Genomic DNA, 21402 nt, shown 5'->3' on the forward strand with positions numbered 1-21402 from the left:
TAACAAAACTGGAAAAACTAATTTTTTGTTGCATAGAGGAAAGGGCAAGATACCTCTGACAAGATGAGAGGAAGGAGAGAACAAGTTAGTATGGAGTCCAAAACATAGAATGGCTTAGGTTCTTTTATATTTATTATTATTTTCTTAATGAAGAATATTTTCTTACTTTCATTATTTTCTTAATGATATCAATTCTTGAGTATCTTGTTCTGATAGAAATATCTCCACCTCTTCAAACACTCAGTAAAGTCTACTGCACACCCAAGTGCCTTGTGCACATGGTGTGTCTGGAAATTAATGGAAATTTTAGTCCGAATCCTGAGCCAGATAAATGCTGTGTATGATGCAAAGATTGAGTTCAGGGAAGTAAGACATTCTCCAAACGCAACTAATTCAGGGATTTGGGGCTCAGGGATGGGGTTTGCAGAAATCTTGGGGAAGACTTTGGCCTTTCTCAAATCAATCTTGCCTAAATGCTAAGAGTTATATGGGGACACCAACTGATTTCTCAGTTACTGAACACATGAGGACAGAAATCATTAACCATTAATTAATTAATCATTAATTATTAATTTTGATGGAGGGAAATGAGACTCAGTGCAGTTGCATGAATTAAAAACTTACTCATTTCATGATAAAGAATATTCTGTTGAGTGCCTGTTGGATGTGATGTTAGAATGGTGGGTGATATTTTAGAAACATTTACGCCCTGATCCCTTCCCTCAAGGAATTTCTAATGAGCTAGGGCAAAGCCAAAGACGGACTCTGTCATTTGGGGAGCTCTTCTCTTCACAGCCTTGCACTCTCCAAGAATCAGGCATCAAATCCCAAGGGGAGAGGGGTCCTCTGCTACACTGCATGAGCGAAGCTAGTGGTTTTTAATCACTGCACTGGATTCAGCTACTTGCTGATGTGGCCATTGTTAGATTAATGTGATCCATCAGTCTAGACGTAGATACAGATATCTGAGAAGTTGAGACTGATGGGGAAAGACTTCTGGGATGCGGATGACTGCTGTGAAAATACTTTAACTATTTCAACAGCAGTTTCCTTGTTTAGTCAACCTATCAATCAGCAACTATTTGTTGGGTTCCTACACATGGGTAGGACTCTCTGTTGTCCTCCTTGATGAGGAGGTGAGACTGTGTTAACAGCCATGAGTCAAACAGGACATTAGAATGGAAGTAATGAAGAGGACAGAAAACTTCTCTTCAGGCAGAGTTGCTGTTTCAAGACTTTCTTACTCATGTTTAGGACAACTAACTTTGACTGATGCTGCTTCACCACATGGAGTGTCTTCCTACCTTCTTTCTTCCTATTAAAATCTTGCTCATTCCTCAAGTCCTAATGCACACCCCCCCTCCCTCAGGAAGTCTTCTCTGACCCTCTGGCCCTTATTATTTTCTGTGTGTGTAGGTTACTCAACTGTTACTACTGTCTATGTCAATGTTCTTCAGAACATTGATCCTCAGAGATGTTAATAGATGTTAATGTAAAAAAAATGATTCCATTCTCAGATGCATTTGGGAAACACCAGGCTTAACATAGTTAAATGGGTTTCTTTCAAGCAGGATGACTCAGCACCTTTAAAATGCTCATGTAATTGTAACCGGGGTGACCATGCAATTTATGATCTCTGAGAACTCTCAGAGAGTGAAAAGGGTGCTATTAGTAAGGATGCCAAGACGATTGGTGCAAACTGGAACTGTCCCAGGCAAACAAGGACGTATAATTAAAATCTCTCCAAGTGGTGTTCCCAAAACTTCTCAGACCAAGGAATCCTTTGGTTAGGGAGCATATCTCTGGGTCACTATTATGTGGATCACACTTTGGGAAATGCTGGTACCATGTGACCCAACCAGTTCGTGAGCTCCCTAAGAGCAGGGTCTGTGTCATGTTCATATTTGTTTCCCCTCGGCCCCTAATGCAATTCCCTGCAATAGCTTAGGCTCCATAAAATACTGATTGAAAATCAAAGTAGGAAGAAAATTGCTTTATTTTCCTTGGGCATCTCAAGTAAGAGGTTATTTTATAGGGTCTTGATACATGTGTTAGTCAGGGTTTCCAGAGAAACAGAACCAACAGGGTATGTGCGTGCCTGTGTGTGTGTGTGTGTCGGTGTGTGTGTGTGTATGCTTAGAGAGATAGATAGATAGATAGATAGATAGATAGATAGATAGATAGATATGTAGATGGATAGATATTGATTTATTTTAAGGAGCTGGTTCATGCTATTGTGGAGACTTGGTAAGTCCAAAATCCACAGGGTGGGCCAGGAGGCTGGAGATCCAGAGAAGAGTCGCAGTCCAAGTCCAAAGGCAGTCTGCTGGCAGAATTCCTTCCTGCTTGGGGGAGGTCAGTCTTTGTTCCATTAAGGCCCTCAACTGATTAGAGGAGGTCCAACCTACATTATAGAGGGTAATCTGTTTTACTCAAAGTCCACCAATTTAAGTGTTAAATCACATCCAAGAAACGTTTCACAGAAACATCCAGAATAATATTTGACCAAATACTTGGGCACCATGGTCCAGCCAGATTGACACATAGGATTAACTATCATGATGCATATGGGAGGCTCACTCACCTTTAGTGGGGGATGTGTTTGCAGCAGGGGATCCAGCTTGAGCCTCCAAAGAGTCATAGGTGGCTGAGCGTATGGGATGGGTTGTGACAGGGCCAGCAGGACTTGAATTGAGTGAGGGCCTTTAGCCAGAGAAGAGCTGTGGGAAAGACTGGAATGGGGAGGCAAGGGCTGCCTCTCCCCACGGATTCATATCTGAGCTTTGTAAAGGGAAGAAAACAGAAGAGCTATCGGCAGGGGGCTCTTGATGAGACTTGGGGACCTCACGGTGCCTCTGTGTCCCAAGTTACAAAGTGAGTCACAGAAGTGGGGACAGCAGTGCTCTTCCACTTCAGTGTGGAGCATGTATTGACCCTGAAAGGGCCAGGTCTCTGGGGGCTGTACCACTGTGCCCATGTCTTGTATAATTTTAATAGACTCCTACAAGGTAGCTGCTATCCTTATAAACAAACACACACACACCCCCACACTTGCACACACTCCCCCACACACTCAACTATCCAGGCTCTCTTGCAGAGAGGGGCAGCCATGCAATAAAGTTCTAACTGATGAGATCTGAGATGATACAAGAAGTTTCTGGTGGGGTTTTTAGGAGAGCTTGGAAAAGAGGGCAGACTTAGTGGGCATAGGCCCATTCACTTCATCTGCCCTGTTCCCTCTTCCTTTCTTCTGGCCTGGAACTCGGATGTGATGCCCATAGGTGGGGCAGCCAAGTTGCCATCTCAAGAACCAAAGTCACAGGCTAAGGATGGTGAACCAGGAAGGGAGAAGGAGCCTTTTCCTTGAGCACTGCATCTGTGCTGCCTACTCTTAGACTCTGTCCTATGAAAAAAAGAACATCTTATTTGGTTAAGCCCTTGTTCAGGTTTTCTAATCTGTAATAAACCACCCTACAACTTTGTGGCTTAAAACAACAACAACAGCAGTCATTTTGCTCATGAACCTGTGGTCTAGACAGGTGAGGATAGCCTGTCTCCACTCTACTTAGAGTCAGTTTAGACAATGGGAAGGATACAGGATTGGAGTTATCTGAAGCTTTGCTTACTCACAGGTCTGGTAGTTGAAGCTGACTAGTGACTGAGGCCGAAGCTGGGACTTCAGCTGAAATACCAGCATTTGGCTTGAGCTTCCTCACAGCACGGTACCCGGGCTCTAAGGTCAGGCATCCCAAGAGAGGGAGATCAAGGCAGAGGCCAGGTTACCTTGAATCACCTAGCTTAGAGTATTATGCAGTGTTGATTCCACTGCAATCTATTCACTGAGTCAGTCAGAGGCCAGTTCAATCGCAAGGAGAGAGGAAAGAGGCTCCACTCCTTTATGAGATAGAAACACATGGGACTGGAAATGTAGCTGTGGCCATTTTTGTAAAATATACTCGGCTGCAGCATTCAGGTTTCTGTTACATGCAGCTGGTTCCCAGTCTAACTGTTGGAGGATCACTGCCATGTGTTCCACGTGACCATTCCCTCCTTCTGTACCTGCCTCTGGGCCGTCTCATGAGGCCTTGTAATGCTATGAGATTGTCAGACCACCACTAGTGAATTACTGATCTTAGGGTGCAAGATGCTTCCCAAATCACATTCAGCCAATGGGCATCTTAACATTTCACCTGATCACCTATAGAAAATATTTTGTGACAGATATAAAAGAAATGTGACTCAAAAGTATTTGCAGTCTTATTAGAGTATCAATATTTAGAAACATGACCCAATGAGCAATCAATATGCAAGGGTGAGTAATATGGTTCTAGAAGGGGAGATGCAGACCAAGTGCAATAGGTGATGAAACAATGCGACCATCAGTGTGGCCTGAGGCTAAACAGGGACAGCTCCATGGAGGGTATGGGGTGGGGAAAGGAGTAGGAGGCTTTTCAGGTAAGAGGCTCAATAAGAACCTATTATAGAAATGGGAATGAACTTGGTGTGTTCATAAACGTGGAGGCAACTGGGCTAATTAAACAATGGAATCTTAGAGGAGATTAGGGAGATGGGGCCGGAGGTGGAGTGAGAAGGAGAGCAAGGTTACAGATGAGGAATTTCTGTGTCATCATGATGGCCAAAGACCTCCTCTCTGGGTCCCTCTAACAGGATAAAGGAGGTTGGTTTGTTATCTCAAAACACAAGGAGTGAACAAAGAGTTCCTTTCCTCCTCGTGACAAGAGCAACCATGCCTTACTGATTTATTCAAATCACATTGGTAGGACACCTAGTATGTTTCAGGTACTTAGGACATTAAAATGAATGTAAAACATCCCTGATCTCAATTGGCTCCCAGTCTACTGGGGGCACACAACAGAAAATGTGCTCCTACCATGATGTAATAGTGTAGGAAATGTAGTGGTGAGGCAGGTACAAGGTGGAGATGGGAGAACATAAGACAAACACTTAATGCAGCCTGGGGTGCAGCGGGAGAGCCAAGGAAGGTGTTCCCAAAAAGAGGGTTTTGAAGTTAGTGCCTGAGGGACTAGGCCAGTCATGGATAATAATTTGGCCAAGGAGCAGGCAGGATGGTAGAGCAGAAAGACTCCTGCTAGCTTAAGGATTGGGAGGTCCAGGGCTTTAGTTGTACTTTCGTCTCTATTAGCTGTGCGACCTTACTAAATTACTTTCTCTCTCTGGGCCTTAAATGTCCTCATCCATACAATGATGAGAGTGGTCAATGACCCCTAAGATCTCTTCCAGCTCAAAAACACTTTGATTGTCAGAAGATCGTTCTTCGGAAAGGGATTTATGTGGAGGTGCTTAAGGAACACATATGTTTAGTTAATTTAGTAGCTCAGCTTCCTGTGTACAAATTACAGCTACCTCCAGAGAGACAGGATTCTATTAAAAGCCTGGCATTCTTTTTGATCATGCTTAGAAATACTGCAGGAAATCATCAACAATGCTCACGAAACCTCCTCTCACTTACACCCCAGACAGATGACAAAGTGATAAGCAGAGCTCATTCCCTGGGGCAATATTTCTTCCCAAAGCATAGATATGGGTGAATTATTGCCATTCTTAATTGCCTAATGATTTTTTTCCCTTTTCATGTAATCTTTTCCGGGGGTTGTATTTTTACCATCTTGCAAATTCATATTGGCAGAGTGATATACGTTGTCGAATAAAACACAGTGGCCAATTCATCAAAAATCAGGCGGCAGTTGCCTTGAGTTTTTTGGAGAGAGACTGTAAGAGGGGGAGGAGGAGAGGTGGGGAGGGAAGGTGCTGTGGTCATGGAGTCAGTGGCTTCCTCGCTGGTGGGTCAGCCATTCTCAAGGCCAACCCTGAGACAGCTGAGCATCCTGGGCTCTTTTCCTTCTGCGTCCAAGTTTTGGCTCTTTGGGGTGTTCGCCTTATTAGCCACAGCTGTCTGGGGAGCTCAGAAGGCAATTAGACCAGGGAGTGAGCCATTTAGGGGATTGATAATGGAATGTGGATTCTTTTCTCCCTAACTTAATTGTTTGCATCTGACCAGAAATCATTACCAGCTGATGGCTGGTTGGTGGCATCTGTGAACTAAAGCGGTGACCCAGTGGAGTTCTTAACACGTGATGGGAGAGGGTTCTTGGGAGAAACCTAATGGAGAGAAGGTTCTTTAGCTCCTTCGGTGGTGAGGGGGGTTTGCCCTTAGACTTGTGCGTCCTTTGAGAGGAAATTTTGCTACTGTGTTGCCTGCTTTTCTCTTTCAGGGATGTAGGGAACCTTGACAATGGCTGGAAGACATGATGATGTAGTGCCTGTAAATCCTCTAAGTGGGTCTGCACATTAGGGTTAGCTGGGGGTTTTTGTACCCTTCCTTCACTCAAGGCTCCATCCCAGACCAATTAAATATGAATCTATGGGGGTGGTACCTGGGCATTCTTTTTAAAGCTAGGTGTTTCCAGTGTGCGGCTAAAGTTGAGAGCCACCAAAAAGGAAAGAGTCTCATCATCCCTTACTCAGAAACAATTATCTTGAATATCTGTTTCTTTTGTTTTCTTTTTGGCCATGTAACATGTTACATCCCATGTAACATCCCTGACCAGGGATTGAACCTATGTCCCCTGCACTGGAAGCATGGAGTCTTAACCACTGGACCGCCAAGAAAGTCCCTTGAACATCTTGATTGAGGCAGGTGTAGGTAAAGGGAATAAGGAAGAAAAGTTAGGAGCGTGGGGAGCCCTGCAAGCAATTTCCTCAAAAAGTACTTATTGAGACCTACTACGTGCAGACCACACAATCAAAACTAACAACTGCTACTCAGGGCAGTTGGGACCTTATTCACTTTGGTCTTCCAACCATACTACCAGTACCTAGCGGGCCCCAAAGTGGCTGGTCCTCAGTAAAAGCAAACTGCAGAACCCAGATGTCAACAGCTTCTTAAAACCCAAACTGTTACTCCATGGATTGTGGAAAGTCTAAAAGAACAGGGAACAAACAAGAAACTTGCACAAAGCATTTGTATGAATCCTAGTAGCCGACTTGACTGACGGTTGAGGGAGATGGAAGGATGGACACTGCAGTACGTGACCAACTACTTGAAATAGGAAAGGCATCCTCCTCCTGTGAGGTCTTGACCAAGTCAGCTGTCAGGGCCCCTCCCACCATTCCTTTCCACATCTTCCCCTGTGCTTCTGGCTTTATAGTCTTTTCCTTCTTAGGAGCAAAAGGCAAATTCCTCACAATTTCTGCCAAATAATCTCCAGGCTTGCTTTGCCACAGACTTGTCTAGGATGACCAACTGTCCTGATATGCCCAGGACGGAGGGAGTTCCCAGAGTGTGGGACTTCAGTTTAAAAACTGGGACAATCCTGGGTAAACCAGACCACATGGGTCTCCATTCAGAAGCCTACATGACCTACATGAAGGCTAATTTCCTCCTTGGGTTCTGAATTCTTTTTTTTTTTCAGTTGCAAAGCAAAGAATGACACTTGATGAAGGGTGAAGACCTCCAGGTGGAGAGGGAAGTGGAGAGAAATAAATAGGTAGAGTCCTAAAGGCTACACAGTGTGTCTCCAACCAGAGGATTAAGGAAGACTGAAGCTTTGACACACCTAAGTTTCTTTTCAGGTTCACACTTTAATACTCCAAGTTCTTTAGATGTTTTTTCAATAACATTAAACTCTGGCTTACATTTCAGGAGACTGCATAGAAAAACAGACCATGATTTCTCTTTTCTGAATCAGTTATTAGGGGAAACTACAATGAGAAAGGCATCATGCCATGCTCTGGGGGACACGACACTCCCTTAAAGAGTTTGTGATCTGGTTAAGAAGACACACTGAACACTGAACATGAGAAAAAAGAAAAATGAATAGAACAGAGGGTCATTTTACGTGCAAAAGTGTGGTGCTGGGTAGAAGTTCAGAGAAGATGTAGGTTAATATGGGTTGGGAATTCTTCATTCAGGTGATGCCCTGGAAGGAAGATGACTTGGGTAAGCAGAGAAGAGGACGGAGGACATTTCAGGCTGAAGGGGTCGGGGGACCTCTTGAAGAAAGATAGCACCAAGTGGGGTGGGCACTGGGAATCATGAGGAAAAATCCGCCCCTGTAACCCTTGGTTGTCCCTACTCAAGGAGCACATGCCCCAGCCACCACACGAGGCACACTGTAGACGCTCTGTAATTCCGTAGGGGCTGAATGCCTTCTACACACAGTTGGCTCATGGTTTTCCTCCTCTCTCCTCCAGGCTCACCGATCCCCTCCTTAGAATCTCCTCTTTGCTACTGAGCCCTTTCACCATCACCAGGAAGGTGGTGGGGCTGGGGGTTGGTGTTTGAAAATGTAGGTTTTATTATCATTCAGGTATTATGAGGCCAGCGGATCAGGAGATGGCTGGCATTGGAAAGATGATCCATTACAGTCCCAGAAGGAGGGGGCACTTCAAGCCCTGGGGTCAGTCAGGAGGCCAAGAGAGGAAACATGAGCAAGGGCTCTTGTGGTTTCTGCCGAGAAGCAAGGCCAGGCAAGCAGGCTCAGGGTTGGCTAGTTTGAATAATTTCAGTGGGCTCTGGGGTAGAGGGGCTGCCCCTGGGTGTCTGACACCTGGCCCTGGGGTGACTGGGGCCGGGGGATAGTAGCCCCGAGTGTGAGAGCCAATGAGGGAAGTGGCTGGGGACGTGGGTTCCGGGTTGCATAGTTTGCAAACGCTAGGCATGCTCAGTTACTGTCTCTAGGAATTAGCTAACCCTGGGGTGGGGGGTGGAGGGCACCCCCTCCCCAGTCAGCAAGGGCCCAAAGTTCAGAGCACCAGAAGCACAGAAAATTACAAGGTGTGATTTACACAGTTGGGGTGTATTTAATGGCGGGATCCTCTATGAAGCCCTCGTTGAAGCATAATCGTCCATTTCTGAATGGCTGAACTCTATGTATGTTGGTCTGCACTCCTCATAAGCTCTTTCCATCTCATGCTTTGTGCTGAGGTTCTTGGTGGTGCACAAAAGAACTACCATAGCGGGCCTGAGACTGCTGCCTTTCGAAAGGCCTGCTTGCAAGGTTGGTCCTCAGCTGGTGTCTGGGAACTTGGATTATGGGAGGAACTTGGATCCCAAAACTGATAAGGGCGGGATACTGTGCTTAATATGGTCTGTCCTGAGCCCTGAGGTCCTTCTGGGACTCTGGAATTTGGTACCTGCCAGGTGGAGGGCGTTTGTGTCACCAGCCCCCAGTAAAAACCTTGGGCACTGAGTCTCTCATGTGCTTGCCTGCCTGATAGACAACACTTCACCCCTGTTGTCACAAGTCACACACATCCCGTGTGACTCTACTGGGAGAGGATCTTGGAAGCTGGTGCCTGCTTTCCCCCACACTTCACCCCATGCACATTTTCCCTTTGGTGATTTTGCTTTGGATACTTTCGCTGTAATAAGCCATGAGCATGACTATATTCTGAGTCCTGCGAGTTCTCCTAGGCTCATCACTGAAACTGATGGTGGTCCTGGGGACCCCTGACACATTGGTACACTGCCCTTGCTTATCTCAATTGGTTTGTGAGCTCCTAGGATTCAGGCATTGGTCGTCTCAGTATCCTGGCAAGACTATCAGATTAGGAACATCTGCTTGTAAAGCTTTACTTCTCTCTTTCCTAGCTGTATGGCTTTGGGGGAATCAGTTTCCTCTGCAGAGCCTCAGTTTTCTCATCAGAAAGGGAGGTAGCGACCCCACCTTCTTCATGGTGTGTTATGAGGTCCAAATAAAACACTGGGTGTGAAAACATTCCCAACCATTAAGACATGATATCAATGAAAAATTATTATAAATCTATGCACTCCCACCGTATCTTGGATAAGGTAAACATTCAATTAGTTTCTGCTGAATAGATGAATCAATACAAGTTATCTCATTCTTTCCTCTCCAAGAGTCCATGGCATGCAGCAGAATTCTGGACATTGAAGGAACGAAAGAAACAGTTTTCAATCCTTGGGATGGAAAACTGGAAAAAAAACAAACCAAAACAGCCAACACTTGGTGCAGGGTTCTTAAGTTGTTCCCACCTCCACACCCATTCCCCAACACTCCGACCCCCCTAATTGCCAATCCTGGGCCTCGGGTGGTGCTTTCAGAGCCTCCTAGACTCCCTTAGACCACTTGCTTGTGAACCCCTCACTCCTCAGCCCCCTGTCAGCTGCCACCAGGAGGAACATGAGGCTTAACTGATCAGCAGGACCATAGCCTTGAGAACTTGATTCAGGTATTGACTTCTAAGGAGCCAGTTTCAGTCCGGCCTCCACAGCTAGGAGCGGCTGAACATCAAAACTATTAACCTCTGGCCCGAGCAGTTGGTGAGGCAGCCCAGCAGCAGTAATTAGGAAGTCAATCGGAATCGCCTGTCTCACTTACACTGCCATGTCAATCAATAGAGCGGTGACAGGTTCATTAGGCCCAGGCCATGCAAGCCCAGCCTGTAACAACCTCATAAAACACACCAACGACTCAGGGCAGAGAGAAATCTGCCCAAAGGACTGGAGTGGATGACAATATGTATTGATTAGGGATCCGGCAATTTACGAAGTGCTACTTGTTGGCCAACCTTTCTGACTCAGTGCTAAATTTTCCCAAGGAGTTGCAAGATGAAGCCAAATATTACCCTTTAAAAAAATGAAAGAAAGCCCAGCTGTAGTCTGACAGGGCATTTTTTATGTTAGTTACTTCTAGCAAATAATCTATTGGGGTAAAACTTCAATAGTTACTTAAGGCTGAAGCGGTACCTTTGTCTCTGTGACCATCAGACTTTGAAAGAAGACATCCATCTGGGGAAGAAATATGATTTGACGTGTGATTAGGTAAGACTCTACCTTCGGAGAGACAGGGTGATTTAGGCATTCATTTCTTCTTGGCGTTTTTGATGGCTTGTCTGGGTTGTTCCAGCGGGACAGCTGACACCTGGGTTTGCAGAGCTAATTTAAGAGCTCAGTAGAAGGGGGGTGGTGTGTGCAAAAGGGTACTTTCTGTCTCCTTCCGCATCATCATGGATGACACTCCTTGACCACGTTGCAGAGAACTTGCCTGCCTCGAAGCCCGCTGAATGACAGGGCAGTTATTCTGTGCACCATTCTGGGCTGTGGCCTTGAAAAGAGCACAAGGAGGGGCGACATTCACTGTGTAACCGGACTTACAAGGGACCTCACTGTTAACCCTGGGACACAGCCAGAGAGACCATGTGGAATGTCGAATGTCTATTTTCCCTCTGTCTTCAGTTATCAACACACATTATCTCAACCTATGAATTCATGACCAAGTGGTGGCTTGAGGCTGCTTTGTATATGATGAGACCCCCCAAACCCATAACATGGCCCAAAGTTAGTCCCCATTTGGAGTGTTCCCAAAGGCATGGCCCTGCCACATACAGGAGTAGGTACACTAAAACAGGGATACGGTGGTCAGAGGCAGGCCAGAGGGCTGAATTCCGTCCATGTTTCATCACAAATTAGACCCCCACCTCACTGAGTATAGTGTCTTCATCTGTAAAATGGGATAAAAAAATGCCACTGCTCCTACCCACAGCTGTGATTCTCAGATTAACTAATGGAAAAAACCATTTTTTGTCAAATACTGTAAAGGTATTGAATGGGTCTCTAGAAAAGACACCAACTGTGTTCATCCGGTCTCCCATGCAGAAGGGGAGGTTCTAAATGGCTATATGTAAGCTGAGATTTTCTCCCCAACATCTCACCGGGATGCCCCAGTCAATAAACCTGCAAATATTTGTTGAGCTTTGTAAGATACTAAGGTTGATCTTTACCTCCCCTCCTCTGATCTCAGTTACAGGAACTCAATAACAACAAGGAAAGGGAAAATATTGTTTTTTCCCAGCTAAGTTCCAAGGCACCTCTATGCAAAACCCATTCCTTAGGCTGGAATTTCTTTTGTCTCATAGGTTCCAGAAATCTGGCTTATTTGTCCCCAAACTCTACTCTGCTGTGGGCTTCACCTAACTTTCTCTCTGGGTTTCCTTTTCTTTCCAGAACTGGCTGCAATTCCTCAGTCACCATACTTGTATCCTCCTTAACAAGTACAGAAACGGGAATGTAATTGCCAAGCCTTGTGAAGACTAAACAACAAAAAAGAATTTAAAATAAAAACAAAATAAACAGAAAGCAGCAACATTCAGACAACATATCCTACATGAAGGTGTCCCTCAACTGTCTTGAGCTGCTCAGTGGGCCCGGGCCAGCCTTTCCCTTGGCCTCTTGTTTTGTTCTTTCCCCGGGCCGGTGAAGTCTCTGGTTTTTGCCTTGCAGTTCTGCCCTCCCACTTGTGAGTGGATGGGATGCTCAGACCAAGGTTAGTGGTGAATTGGGCTGGAATAGCTACTGGAGCTGGGAGATTCTCGGTGTCTTCTGGATGGACCCTGCTGTCTAATTTAGTATTTGGATATGAGTTCCCAGGCCCGCCCCCTGATAAGGAAGGATATCCAGTCCCCCAAGACTCTTCCCCTGGACTCAGAAATATGAGCCCTGAAAAAGACACACCACACCCCCAACCTTAGACAATTTAGGGGTGTGTGTGTGTGTGTGTGTGTGTGTGTGTGTGTGTGTGTGTGTAATTAACAAGCTTGCTGTCAGGATTAGTTCTACCTATAGGTGAGGCTTAGCTTCTTGGACTTGAGATCTTCAGTTGGTTTATGGACCTGGTCTCACTAAGGACTTTGTAGCCTTGACGGAGGTGTCATCTTCCCCAGGTCTGTCTGCATGACTGGGGCTCCTGACCACCTCTAACTGATCGCTGTCTCTTCCTCTTTCAAAATCTCTGCCAAGTTTCTCTTCCTGGTCTGAGAGGCCTCTTGTTTAGAGCTCATTGGTCAAGCAGATAATTGATAGATTTGAGACTAAACGCTTTCTGTTCAGGGTATCCTGGCCACTCCCAAGTTTCACCCCTTTGCTCTATCACTTAGGAGTGTGCCTTGACTTCCTTCCCCAAAGCACTCTTCCTAAACCCCTCCCCCAATGGAAACAAGACTTTACAACACAGCCAGGGGAAAAGCAGCCCCAATTGTGCTCTCTAATCTCACTTTTAAGCCCTTCCATGCCCTTGACCTCATTCCCTCCTTACAGTGGCCCTATGAGGTATGTGTGCCACACAATGTGAATCCAGGGAAAGAGACCAGTGGGAACTGATGCCCCTCGGTGAAACCACTATGAGAGTCACAGAGGAGCCCATCTCAGAGGAGCCTGCTCTGATCTCTACCTCCAACACTAACATCATCTCCAATGTGCCTCAGTTTCGACCTCTGTGAAATGGAGGGATGCCCTCATTTTAAGGTATCACAAAACCTCCAAAAATGGAAAACGGTGAAAAATATGGAAAGGTTAGACTGGGTTTTACCATTTAAATTACAGTATCTGCAGGGTGATGCAGGGGATTGGTTCCAGGACCCACCGCAGATACCAAAATCTGAGGATGTTCATGTCCTGAAGTTGTCCCTCCATATCTCCAGTTCTGCACGCATGGATTCAACCAACCCTGGAAGGTGTTTCACTGCATGTACTTGTTGAAAAAAATCTGCGTATAAGCAGACGTGGACATTTCAAACCCGTGTTGTTCAAGGGTCAATTGTACTTTGCTGTCTGTATTTGCATGTCATAATAGCAACATTTTAAGCAGAAAACTGTGTGATCTTATCCATCACTGTATCCTGGTGCCCAGCACAAAGACAGACACAAATGCAAAACTGTTATTATGAATTGATCTTTATTTGTAAGGGAAGAGGAGGAAAGTGGATGGGAGATTATAATTTTTTAAAAGGTCATGCTATGGAGAACGTCTCAGTCCTCCTAGCTATTGACAATGGCATTGTTTGTCCCATGGTGCAGGTTTAATCTGGAAGCTATGATGGGCCATGCCTTGGGGAATTCACCCTTTTCCCAGCTGGAGCCACAGCCCTCAGCCCTCTAGGCCATGTGTTACTGCCAGCCATCACATTGTAGAGACGGGCATCTGTGAGGTGCCAGAGGGGTGTGTGTGTGTGTGTGTGTGTGTGTGGAAGGGGAGGGGGCCAGGAGTGACCCTGTGAGCCTGGTACCTCCACTGGCAGCACTCTGCCTCAGGGAACAAGGCCTCCCTTCCTGCCTGCACCATGATTGTCTCTGCCCCACCATGAGCCCTATGTATCAGCTCCAGCAGGGCAACTGGATAGCCTACAAGGTGCTGGCTTTTTCTTCTCTCAGGCACAAACAAGCCGGCTGAGGTTTCCTAGTATGCTGGTTTCCAGCGAGGCCTGCAGGAGAAATCCTCAGCTCCAAGACAGAGCAACCATCCTATAACGACTTTCCTTGCACCTGTGCCTGTTGCAACCATTTTTATCATTTCACCACGCTTCATTGACCGATGGATTTTTTTTCCAGCTTTGCACATTTTTTTATTATTATTATTTTTATCATCATCATTACCTCTGTGCCTCAGATGGCATTTAGATATGAACTGCCCATGAACCTTCGAGCCTGATTGCGCCACGACAAAAATATTGTCGTTTACATTCTGTGCCAAAGTATTTTATAAAAACACATCAACGAAAAGGAAATTCAGGAAGCTGGGACTAAAGATATATAGTCAGGAAAGTATATAACTTCTGGCATATTACTGCTTAATCCTAACATAATTATTCTCATCCTTTTATTTGATTAACTTCTAATGGTTCCTCTTGGTGTTAAAGGTCCCACTCTGATCATTTGATTTTAGTGTCTGCTATAATTACCGATAATGTTCTTTGCAAGACAATTTAATGATAACCGCATAATGGCCTGTATGAAGAAAGCTGCAGGGTTTCAAAGCTTTTGAGTAATATAAAATACATTAGACTAACACAAGCTATCAACATGACAGGGAATGTTTGATTTACACTCAGGACTAGGTTATAGCGTTGTGGAATTTTTTCTTTTCCTTTTCTTTTTCATTTTTTTTTCCTTCCCTTTGCAGCCGTTGACAATAAATGACAGAACAGTTGGACAATCTGCAACTTGCTGATTGCAAGAAAAAGTTGTATCACAAAGTTTGGAGTGGCACAGAGGCAGCTAGGGGAGCTCTGCAGGAGAAGTGCACTTGGGGCAGAGCTGAGGCAAAAGAGCCAGGAGCCTGATTCCCTGAGGACGGTGACCAAATTCACCTTCTGCTGGGAAGGACAGCTGAAAGGGAATCTCTTTGCTCTTCTCCTGTTATACCAGGTCCCAGCAATCGTGGTTCTGTCTCCCAGTCATATTCACCAGCTAACTGTTAGCTGTCGGCTCCTCGTGGGTAGCCCAAGTCTCAATCAGTTAACTATTTTTTGGATCAATATAATAATAAATCCTGTTTTCAGTCACTTGATTTCTCCTTTTTCCAAAACAAGCAAATGAGCAAGCAAATGGGCAAACCTTGCTTAAAACAAAAGAACCATTTTGTCCAAACCCTAATGGCCATCTTCCTCCCAGCCTACCACTCTGCAGTGTTTGGTATTTGGGAGCCTGGCACGTGTGTCTCTTTCATTTGAAATCAAGCAATCACTCATCACTCTGGCCAAATGCAGCATAATTGATGGTGTGAGTGGATGGAGAAAATTTCCTGTCAGAAAAAAAAGGTTAACCGTGGACATATTACATCAGGGTCTCTGATTCCAGGATAATGGCATTTGGACAAAAGTAGGGCCCCATCCTTTTTTATAGCACTTTATGCACCATTAGTATTACTGCAAGTCCCAGGACCTGTCTGTTCAGGCACTTAATCAAAAGCAATGGGTTGAAAATCATGTTCCAGCTCTCCTCATATTTGATTCATTCCTTCTAGATAGGAAGAACTAAAAAACACATTACTAGCATCAAAACAGCCCATGCATTATGTGATAAGCAGTTGAGAAGGCTATCATTGGGTTTTATCCCTTTGGGTACTTGGATGGACAAGAACTTTCCTATTCATCCATTCAGTGGACTGAAGCAGCCATATTTCATTTTTTTTCTTCCCCTGACAGAAAATCCGTTAGTTTTCCACAGATCTCTCGTTTAAAGACACATTCGTGTCACTTATTTTAATTGTAGGCTTCAGGCAGCAAAGCCCAGAATGTGCGTTCGCATAAGGACACACACACGCACACATACAACTGGAAACCCACTACTTGGATGTAGCTCCTCTGAGAGCCAAATCTAATAATAGGAGAGGAACATTTCTTAGGGGAAGAATTAATTTATACACTTAATTACTCAGGATCCACTTCAAGCTCTCCGCCTTAATGCTCTTTCTTTTGGAGAGAGCTTTTAACTAAACGCCCAGTGTTCTGACAGACCCTGAGGAGAACCTGCCTCATTTAGAGGGAGGGACCTGGCCCCGTCCCACCCCTTGCCACCATGGCCCACTCCCCGCCCCCTTCCCGGTGGAGTGTGGGCATCAACCGTGGATCAGAGGCCCTGCGCCTGGTGATAATGATTGGGGTCTGAGTGAGGGGGGCTTTGGCTCCCACGCTCTCCGGGGCTTCGGAGTGGGTTTTCTGCTGAATGGCTCAGCCCCAGCCATTCGGTGAAAGATGAAACGATTTCTTCTATTTGTTCAAAATGAGGCAACAGCCAGGTCCCTCCTCATCCAGGTGACCTCTGTCTGAGGAATGGGCTCTTCCCATTTTAGAGAATTTGGTCCATTTACCAATATCTTGACAAAGAGTAGAGGAAGGACATAGTCACTTATGAAATTTTATGGTATTAGGAGAGGGTTACCTCTGCTGGATGAATGAGGGAGGAGTGTTATGTTCTTCTGACATCTTCAGAAACATGGATTGGGAAAAGGGGCACCGTGGAGTCATACAGGCCAGGGAGGCTGCCCCTGCCGGCTCTGTGAGTTGCTCTAACAGATGGGGAATCCTGGACACCAGGGTTCCAAAAGTGAGTTCCAGCTGGGTGAAGAGGGGGCAACTCCCTGCTCCCTGAGAAGAAGTTGATGCAGGCCTGAAATTGCCCAAATTAGGAGGTGGGTAGGATGGGGGTTGTGGTAATGTGGGCAAATGGAGCAGAGACCCAGGGAGGGGCGACGCAGCGTGCGACCCACCTCTGATTCTGAATGAGGACCTGTTTAGCCCCCTGGTGTATAAGCACCCCATCAGCTTGCCATGGGGCCTGCACAGCCCTCCATTGTGTCAACATTTGGGGTTTAGCCATTGTTTGCTGATTATTATATACACTTGATAACTAGGATGGGGAAAACAGAGCACAAAAGCAACATGTCATCACATTAAGATGAATTTAGGTTCAATCCTTTAGTGACTTCATAGACTATTTTACTTAAATTAAGATATCATGTTGAAAAACATCTTTTTTAGGGTTTTATATCCTATTATATGTCAATAAAAATTCTATATGCTACAGAGATAATTATTTTTAAAAGCTGGAGAAAATCTAGAAGAAAATTAAATTGACCATTTATCAAGCCTCAGGAGAGAAGGATGAAAATGATTTTTCTAAGCTTAGAAGCAATATAAAAACCCTCAGAGGAAAAGAGTGACAGATTTGACTACATAGAGGAACAAAACATTTCTGTATGTTGAAAAAAAGAGGCAAACAAGAGATTGGAAATATTTATAGCTACCATGACAAAGGGTTGATATCTTTATTATTTCAAATAATCATAATAATTGATAAGAAAACAAGTCCCAGTAATAAGCTAAGGATATAAGCATAATCCACAGAGCAGAAAATACAACTAGAAACAAAAACATAGAGAAATGTTCAGCTTCACCAGCAGCCAATTGTAAATTTTTAAAAGAATCGTTTTGTCTATTACAATAAATAAATTTTAAAAAAATGAAAATATGTAATATTGACAACAGTGTTTCTCTTCTACTGGGACTCTGACCTGAAGGGTTAATCCAAAAATGAAAAAGCTAATGTGTAAAAGTCTTCATCAGAGCGTGGCTTATAACAACAAAAATTCAAAACAACCCAACGCCAACAAGAGGTGCGTTCAATGGAATATTAGTCAGTCTTAAAATGATGGACAAGTGGGCAAAGACTCTCTTTACTATTAGATGAAAAAGTAGTATACAAAATTGAATGTAAACTATGATTTCCAATATGTGGAGAACATGCACATATAAAAAAGGACAGAAGTACGTTAAAAAAAATCACTATATACCTACTAGAATGGATAAGATTGAACAAAACAAAACAAACAAGCAAACAAAAACAACTGACTATACCAAGTAATAGCAAGTCTGTGAAGCGACTAGAACTCATATATTGCTGGTAGGTGGGTGGAACTAGGAAATGGTACAGCCTCTTTAGAAAACAGTGGGGCAGTTTCTTATCAAGTTAAACATGTACTTACCATAAGACCTAGGAATCTCACTCCTTACTATTTACCCGAGACAAATGAAAACATACACCTACCAAAAGCCTGTATCTGAATGCAAATAGCAGCTTTATTCATGAGTGCTAAAAAGTTAACTCAAATGTTAATAAAGTGGTACATGGATAAACAAAGAGTGGTACATCCATACAATGGACTACTACTCAGCAATAAAAAGGAGCAAACTACTGATAGACTCAATATAGATGGATTACAAAAGCATTACACTAAATGAAAAAAAATCCATAAAAGGCTATATATCATATGAGTCTATTTCTATGATATTCTGGAAAATGCAGAATTATAGGGACAGAAAACAGTTCAGTGGTTGCCAGAGGCTTCATGTAGAGCAAGGGGACGGATTACAGTGTTAGTTACATGACTGTATGCATTTGTCAAAATTCATGGAACTAATTCCCCAAAGGTGATTTTTTTTCTGTATGTATATGATACCTCAACTAGCCTGGCCTCTACCTCCAAAAAACTATCCATAGTTCTGATAAAATAATAAGATTATGGGTGATTCTTCTCTTTTCTCCATTTCTCAAAATTTCTGACATAACTTAAAAAAAGAAAACATATATCTATATTCATTATTGGTGTCGACTAGGGAGAGAATAATCCATGAGCAAGGGTGCCTTTGTCTAAATAAATATAATACATCTATGCCAAATAGCCATAGACAAGAAGCAAATAATATGAAAATTCTTTGCAAATTCTGAAATTCCGCAACCCAGGAGGCTGCTCTCCCACTGGCTTTATCTGTCTTTGGATTTTTGTTTGTTTGTTTGTTTTGTTTTGTTTTGTTTTGTGGTACACGGGCCTCTCACTGCTGTGGCCTCTCCTGTTGTGGAGCACAGGCTCCAGACGCGCAGGCTCAGCGGCCATGGCTCACGGGCCCAGCCGCTCCATGGCATGTGGGATCTTCCAGGACCGCGGCACGAACCCATGTCCCCTGCATCAGCAGGCGGACTCTCAACCACTGTGCCACCAGGGAAGCCCTGTCTTTGGGTTTTTAATGGATCTCTGCTTTTCACCTGGCCTGATTCCAGCAATCACATAAGGTGACAAATGGTAAAGGAACCATATGTGTTTAACTTAGAAAATAAAAGACTTAGAAGTGGAATTTATCCCAGGAATGCAAGGTCGGTATGACATACAGAAATCAATCAGTGTAATATACCATATTGATGGAATAAAGGAGAAAAACACATGATTATCTCAATAGAGATATTCAGAAGATACATTTGACAAAATCTAACACCTTTCATGATTAAAAAAACCAAAAAACAAAAAGACCTCAACAAACTAGGACTAGAAGGGTAGAAGGGAACTTCCTCAACCTGATAAAGGGCATCTACAAAAAGCCCACAGCTAAGATCACACTTAATGGTGAGAGACTGAAAGCTTTCCCTCCAAGATAAGGAAGAAGATGAAAATGTCCATTCTTACCATTTCTGTTTGACACTGTACTGGAGATTCTAGCTAGCTGAATTAGGCAAGAAAAACAAATGCAAGTCATCAGATTGGAAAGGAAGAATGAAAACTATGTCATTTGCAGATGACATTATCTTATATATAGACTATCCTAAAGAATCTACAAAAAAAATTATGAGAACAACATATAAGTGATGAAAATGTTCTGGTGTGAGACAGTGGTGATAGTTGCACAACTTTGTGAATATGCTAAAAACCAATGAATTCTACACTTTAAAAGGGTGAATTTTGTGATATGTGAATTATTATCTCAATTAAAACCAAAAAAATTAAAAAATAAAAGACTTGGGAAAGAAACTAAAGGAGATCAGGGGGCAAAGTGCATGTAAATACCAGACAGCCCATAAGACTGAAGAAGAGCCAGCATCAGTTCCAGGGTTTTCCAGCCATGAGACGCCCTGGGAAGAGCAGGGAGGTAATGGGGTGGGTGTCATCCAGGCTGCCATTAGTCACCTATCCTGGATTTGGGGGTTTAGACTAGCTTTGGCTTACCCCCTAATCTCCAGCCTAAAGCAAACTTCCCCTTGTATTTGTGCCCTTCACAGACACACTTCACTAATCGTGCCTCTATTACAAATATTTGGATGTACATTTTCTTTCCTTGATTATAAAGTTTTTAAGTGAAAAGATTATTCCCCAAAGTGTCAATACAGTGACCTAGACTTGGCGGATATGTCTGTTAAATGCTGAAAATCATAAAGTAGGTCAATTTAACTCTGGTGCATCCTTCTCCCCTAACCAATCCTAAGGGGCTGCATGATGCTCCTTGATCTGCCTTTTGGGCATGTCTCCAGTGATCGGAGGTCCTGGATGTAGCTGACACTGTTGGGGGGTTCAGCTGAAGCTGCTGTGCTCTCCTCCATGGCACAGGGTCATTCTTAGTGCTTTCTTACTTGAGATGACTTTATCTCACATCATAGCTAACATCACAAATGTACTCATTTATACATGAATACAAGAAATCTCATTTATTTTTAACTATCTGAGTTGAGTTGTGGTTACATGGTTGACAAAATTATACACTTTGAAAATTTTCAATTAAAATTTAATTAATTTTGATTTTCCAGTTTTTGTTTTTGTTTTTTTAATTTTAGAGCCAATATTTTTTCCAGGTGCAAAAATAATTTTACAGACTCTTGAAAAGCACTCAGGTCCAAAGCATTGTGTCACCCAAGGTAGCACATTGAATGAGAGGCCCTGCTTTGTAGAATTTATCAGGGAACAGAAGGGGAGGCATTTGGGGGAGCAGGGAGTCCCCTCCCAACCCCTAAAATCTCTCCTCTAAGGCGGTTTGCTTACTGTACCTGTGGTTTGACTGGGCCTCTCTCTTTAATTGGGAAACAGCCCCCTGGCCAGACACCTCAGACATCCCCAATGCCCACTTGCTGCCATTCCCAGGGCTCCATGCTGTCCAGCAGGGGCATAGGAGTGGGGCACACAGGCATTTAAAAAGATTAGGAGAGATTGATGAACATGGACGTGGATTCATTCTCTACCACTGGACTAATCAGTTGGCTTTCACAAGCACTTTGTTCCCCCGTCATATCAGCCACAAATACCT

This window comes from Globicephala melas, chromosome 13 (assembly GCF_963455315.2).
Source record: "Globicephala melas chromosome 13, mGloMel1.2, whole genome shotgun sequence".
In the NCBI taxonomy this organism is placed as follows: Eukaryota; Metazoa; Chordata; class Mammalia; order Artiodactyla; family Delphinidae; genus Globicephala; species Globicephala melas.